Consider the following 6,423-nt stretch of genomic DNA (forward strand, 5'->3'; position numbering starts at 1 on the left):
TGACATTAGACAGACCGAATAGACAAGTAGATAGTGACCGCCTCCCTGTGGAGATCGACCCTACTTACCGCTGACTTCTGTTAGTAGTATCTAGGTATTTATTTTTGGTACTGAAACGACGGTATCAACAACATACCCCAGAAGTTTACCGGATGTTACCCCAAATGCACATTTCTGAGGGTTGAGTCTCACGTTGTATTTTCGTAGTCTTGAGAAGAACTTTCGAAGGTTATCAATATGCCCCTCTCTATCCTTGGACTTGACAATCATATCGTCTACATACACCTCGACTTCTTTATGCATCATGTTATGTAGTAGCGTAGTCGCAGTGCGTTGATATATAGCCCCAGCATTGATTAACCCAAATGGCATAACTGTGTAGCAATAGGTACCCCATTGAGTGACGAAAGCGATCTTATGCATGTCTTCTATGGCCATCTTGATCTGATTATATCCTGCATACCCATCCATGAAGGACAACAACGCGTGATCTGCTGTATTATCCACCAATATGTCGATATGTGGTAGAGGAAAGTCATCTTTGGGACTCGCTTTGTTCAAGTCTCTGAAATCAACACAAACACGGATTCTCCCATCCTTTTTGGGCACGGGTACTATGTTGGCTACCCAGTCTGAATACTCGGAAATTTTGATGAACCCGGCTTTGAATTGTTTATCGACTTCTTCTTTAATTTTAAGAGCCCATTCTGTCCTCATTCGACGAAGCTTCTACTTCACGGGTTTGAAACCTGGTTTGATCGGAATTCTGTGTTCGGCAATATCCATGTCGATCCCTGGCATGTCGATCCTTTTTCAGCACAAACTGGCCCTTTCAGTGGGGCTCAAGGTTGTCCCTATCCTAAGTTCTTGGGGTTCTAGTTCGGTTCCTACGTTGATGGGTTCAGTGTTTTCTATAACTGGTGCCCCTTCCCCCTCTTGTAGTATTTCTTTAGCTATGTAGGGAGGTATTTTGATTGAATCTGTGTCTGGGTCATCCTCATTATCATCGTAAACAGAATTGCATTCAGAATAACACAAAGAGTAAGCAGAATCTGATTTATTCATATTAAAATTTGAAAAGAGTTGAAACAAAGAAAACATCTGCTCAGTAGTCAGTGGCGGTAAAGGGACAACTGTCGAGACATTTACCAAACTACTGTTACTACTCGATGTTAAGCTAGGAGAAACAAGGGGAGTGGGAGTGACGACGTGAGGAGACTCTCTAGGGACTTCTCTAGACTCCGACTCTGATTCCAACTCTGATTCTGACTCGAATTCATTGTCTTCTGGTTCTCCTTTGAACATCTCTCCTTCTCCAGTGGTGAGCTTTAAGAGTCTTCCTTGGTTGTTCGTCCACTTGATCGACTTTCTCCATCCTTTCTGCAGATTCGAACTGGTTGCGGTGCCTAGCGTGGCAATGATCTCATCTATGATGCTTTCGGCTTCTTTGATTAAGGGAAGATCTTGGAGGTAGACATCTTCCTCGCTATCTGTCCATATCCCGTTGATTACCTCCTATTTTGGGGAGATAAGATGTGAGCAATCTAAGGTAGATTCTTCACTTGTAATCATCAGAATTCCAAGAGGATTCTGAGTATTATTAGGCTTGCCTCCAGGCGGTATTGGTAGGCGGCCGTCTTCAATCATGTCCTAAAGTACATGTTTTAGCTTGTAACATTTTTCTGTATCGTGTCCCTTACCTATATGATATTCGCAGTATGAATTCTCGTCCCAGGACTTGGATTTCTTTTCTGGTTCAGGTGTAGGCCCTATGGGTTGGAGCTTACCCTGTTTCATCAATCTCTTCAGAGCGTTGGAGTATGTATCCCTAATGTTTGTGAATTTTCTTTGTGGGTTATTCTTTTTTGATGGTTTGAGAAGGTTAACCTCATCAGTCTTGCTAGTAGAGCCGTAAGAACGACTTGTTGAGCCTTGATATCCACGACCTATCGTTTCGGACAAGAGTCCTTTACGGATGTCATCTTCGATCCTTGTTCCTATTACAGTTAATTCCTTGAAGGTTTTGATGTTTTGGTACCTCAAATGATTTGCATAAATAGGCTTCAAGTTGTCCATGAATTTTTCCACGAGGGTAGCTTCATCTGGACGCTCGACAAGTTGGGAACTAGTCTTCCTCCACCTACTTAGGAAGTCAGTGAAACCTTCTTTCTCATTTTGGGTAAGAACCTCTAAAGTGCGCATATTGACTTGGATCTCAACATTATCTGCATATTGTTTAGCGAACTCAATTGCGGCGTCATCCCACGTAGCAATCTTCTTGTGCTATAGGGAATATAACCATTGCTTAGGAATGGTATCAAGAGATGAAGGAAAGATCCTTAGGAACATCTCAGGTTTGATGCCTTTGATAGACATGTAATCCTTGAAAGCACGAATGTGGTTCAAAGGGTTTTCATGCCCTTTGAATTTCGGGATATCCGTCATGTTGAAGTTGGTTGGCAATTTGGAACTCACGGCCTCATACTTACGATTGTTTTCCCTATAGATATCAACCCCTTTGAGGTACATAAATTGTTCCTCCAAGTATTGGAGTCGTTTTTCAGCTTCGGTCAGACCTACGGGAGGGTTGACTTCTTGTGCTCCCACATAAGGTGGAGGGTTGTCATTCACGGAATCATTCGCAAATTCATGAGGCACTTCATTTTCTGCAGGAGGTAACCTAGTTTCTACAGCAATGATTCGGCCTTCGATTGTGTTGAGGCGATCATACACTTGGTCTTGGCTAGCTTGGAGACGAGTTAGCGCGGCTAGGATTAGATCATTACCATTCGGTGGTTGTCCATTGACACTTGCGTGACTAGTTCCAGGCATCTTGGAAACTGGATAAGAGATCGACGACGAATCAAAACAAGATCGACCATTCTAGCACACTTACTTAAAGAAAAGGTTTGACTCGTGAAGTGGAAGTGTGCCACTTGTGTCAAGTGAGGTTTGAAGAAACGACAAAGTTTAGAAATATTGGTCCTAGTCAACTATAGTGTAGTTGTAGGAGTGAACTCGAAGTGAGGTTTTGAAATGGGCTTTGAGGCCCGAATTTTGACTCGACAACCGGACAGAGTTTCGACTGGTTTTGCGTTAAATTTGGCCTTTTTTTTCGAAAATTTTACATTTTTAAAAGAGGTTTTGATTTTGGAAAATTCGTCATGGTTTTGTTTAGAAAATGGTGATCACATATAATACAAGCATTTATACAGGCATTATAACGGGATGCTGAGTGCATTTAAGAGGGTTTTGGTTTAAAGGGTGGGTTGCCATACCGAACAATCAAACCCGGGGTCTGTGGAGAGGCTCGTACCAAATATGAGTAAGGCCGATTCCTAGTCCATTTCCTCAAGTAGTGAAAGTCCTTGATACAAACAGGAGTAAGCACCATGGTATGGTTGACGTCAATCGCTATCCATCCTTAGGCCTAAATAAGAATTTGGACCGTCTAGACGGGACAATTGGTCGAATGGGTTTGGTTGGGCCTAGGAAGGCCGAATAAACGATCTAGGAAGACCGAGTTATGAAAACCGATAACTATCTCGTACAAACTAGTCCCTAACCTTGTTCAAGTTTCACCCTTGGCAACACGTAAGTGTATTATCCCTAGCGGAGTCGCCAAACTTTGGACGCGGGCCCACGTGGTTCGCTTGGGAAAACAAGCTTTGCATTTGTGGAGTCGCCACCAATTTATTGTGGAAAATTGGAAACCGTTCGAATACCTCTTGTTATGTCAAAACACAAAGTAGTGACATAAACACTAAATGATGCGTGTCATTTATATGATGTTTTACACTCTATTTTACACGCATTTCAGAGCTCAATTATGTAGTTTATGCTACTATTTTCCCTATTTCTGTCTACTTTCGTGTTTTTGTATTATATTGCAGAAATGTGAAGAATCCAGCGGAAAATGAGCCGAATCCATTCCCGAGTGTTTAGCATAGGATTTGACATGAAGTAGTGACTCGAGAGATGAACTTGGTGCGCGTTTCAAGGCCTAAAAGATAGCAAAAGCATGGTTGCGTACAAGTTGCAAAGCTTAAACAAGCAAAGAAGTGCTTCTCGACATTGCAGCCTTATTCAGATGGTTATATCTCAAGTTCTAAAGCAGATAATCGAGTGATTCCAATTGGAAGTGAAAGCTTATCCTCTTAGATTTCCAACGGCGCATAGAACGCCTGATTTGACCAAGTAACGAAGAAATGGCAGCTCTTTTAAGATCGTTGCGCGCTGCAGAATTCGTCAGAATGCATTACTGTACAACACCCTTGGTCGATCGACTGACCTACATGGTCGATCGACCAGAGCGCGAATTCCAGAAGCTACTGTACAGCAGAGGTTGGTCGATCGACTGGTCCTGGTGGTCGATCGACCACCCCACGAGCTGACGGAAAATAAAAGATGTTTAATTAAGGCCATTGTAATTAGGTTTAGTGAGGAGGTGTTACGTGAAACTCTTTATAACGTAACTCAATGCTTTGTAATCATTATCAAGTTATTTCATCATCCTTAGTTTAGACCTAGAAAACAATAAATTAGCTTACGTCTCATTCACAATAAAAGTTCATTGCTTTCGGATCTATTCTTCGCTTGTTCCAATTTCGGTAATCCTTGTTCTTATTTTACATTTTGCTTTACTGTTTTATTAGTTTAGAAATTGCTAGTTTAGATCCCTTGAACCCTAGATTAGTTTATGCGTTATTATTGCTATAATTATTTGATCATGTCTTTATTTATAGTTTTTACGAATTTCATTGTTGTTATTATCATTATTATGTCTAGCTAAATCACCATTGCTAGGATGTAGGCGAGCTATTAGCGTAGATGGCACTAGAATAGGTGACCCCCGGATAAGGGCTTGGTCGACCGACTGGCTTATTTGGTCGGTCGACTGAGTCGGTTGGTCGATCGACTGGGGTAGCTGGTCGATCGACCACCTTCGTGTCTGATTTGCTTCGTTTGACTCGTTAAGTGCAATATCTATCAATGAGACCTAGCGGAGACTTGTTAGATGCTTAGTTTTGACCGACCCGTAGATCGAAAGATAGGGAAGGACTTAGATTAACGAATTAAGACGGCTAAATTGCTAGATCGAAAGATAATGTAATTTAGGCATTAGGATCACTAGTCAAGAACGAAAGTTAGTATTAGTGACACCTAGGGACTAATAGCATAGACCGAGAGGGGCTATTAGTTGACTTGGACCGAGAGGACTTGTCATACCCATCACCCACGACTTTGTTTCGAGACTTACCTAGACTTATGTGCCATCGTAGCTGTAGTGACCCTATCATCCTAGCTCCTTTTCATTAATTGTTCACATCTTTTTTGTTTATTACGTATTTTTATTGTCTTATTTATTTTTATTTGCATTTAGTTTAGTTATTAATCAATCCAAACCCCCACAATTGTTACCCTTAGACTAGAATTAATAACAACTATTATCTCCCTACCTCCCTGCGGATCGACCCTTTCTACCGCTTGCTAGTAGTAGTTTGGTTTTATAAATATTATTTTTGGTGCACACAACGACAGGCATCAAATTTTGGCGCCGTTGCTGGGGAGGCAGCGCTAGTTTTAGTTGTTTTTAATTTTAGTCTTTCTTTCTTTAGTCTCAGAGAACTTCGGTTCCTTGAGACCGTTCTCATGTTTCATATTCTGAGTTTTCCACAGGAAGAGGATGAAATCTTTGGTGCTTATTTAGCCAGACTTTGGGAGTTTATTGAGCCCAGACGAGATGCCTTTTCTGATCTCCAAATATGCTGCACTATTGTCCGGCATATGAATGACCTTACGCGAGCATACCTCAAGTCTATAGGTAAGTGGGATTTCGAACGAATCCCCGTAATTGAGGTATTAGAATTCTTTTATTGGTTTGCTACTGAATCTCTTAAACCTACTTTTTCTCTTCATGTTCACTTGAATGAGGGGGTGGGTGAGACCTTAGAAACAAATCTAGGAAATGCTGACGGAGACATAGAGGAGACCACTAGCGTGGTTGACAATCCTTCTTATGAGGATAGTCAACAATCCCTTTATGATTCTTACACAGATAGTGAGGATGATTTGGAGGCTCTCTTTGAGAATCTCCATCTTGACGAGTCTAGCGATGCGGAGAGTGAGGAGGTAGATTTAGACAGTCTTGAGGTCAAATGAGATACTTATGATGATATAGATGATGAGCCTATTTTAGGAGACCCCATTGACCCATTTGACTTTACTATCCCATGCATTTGGGACGATTATCCACCTTCTCCCTTAGTTGACCAGACTTCTCCACCTCACAGTTCATACCCGTCTGAGCATCCTAATTCTACTCGCGTTATTTTTGAGTTAATTGCTCCTGAGCTCTCTAATTCTCCACCTGTGGTTAACTTGAGCTTTTATATTCCGCCCTTACCTGGAGGGCAGAATTAT

The sequence above is a fragment of the Silene latifolia genome, chromosome 9, assembly GCF_048544455.1.
Source record: "Silene latifolia isolate original U9 population chromosome 9, ASM4854445v1, whole genome shotgun sequence".
Taxonomy (NCBI): domain Eukaryota; kingdom Viridiplantae; phylum Streptophyta; class Magnoliopsida; order Caryophyllales; family Caryophyllaceae; genus Silene; species Silene latifolia.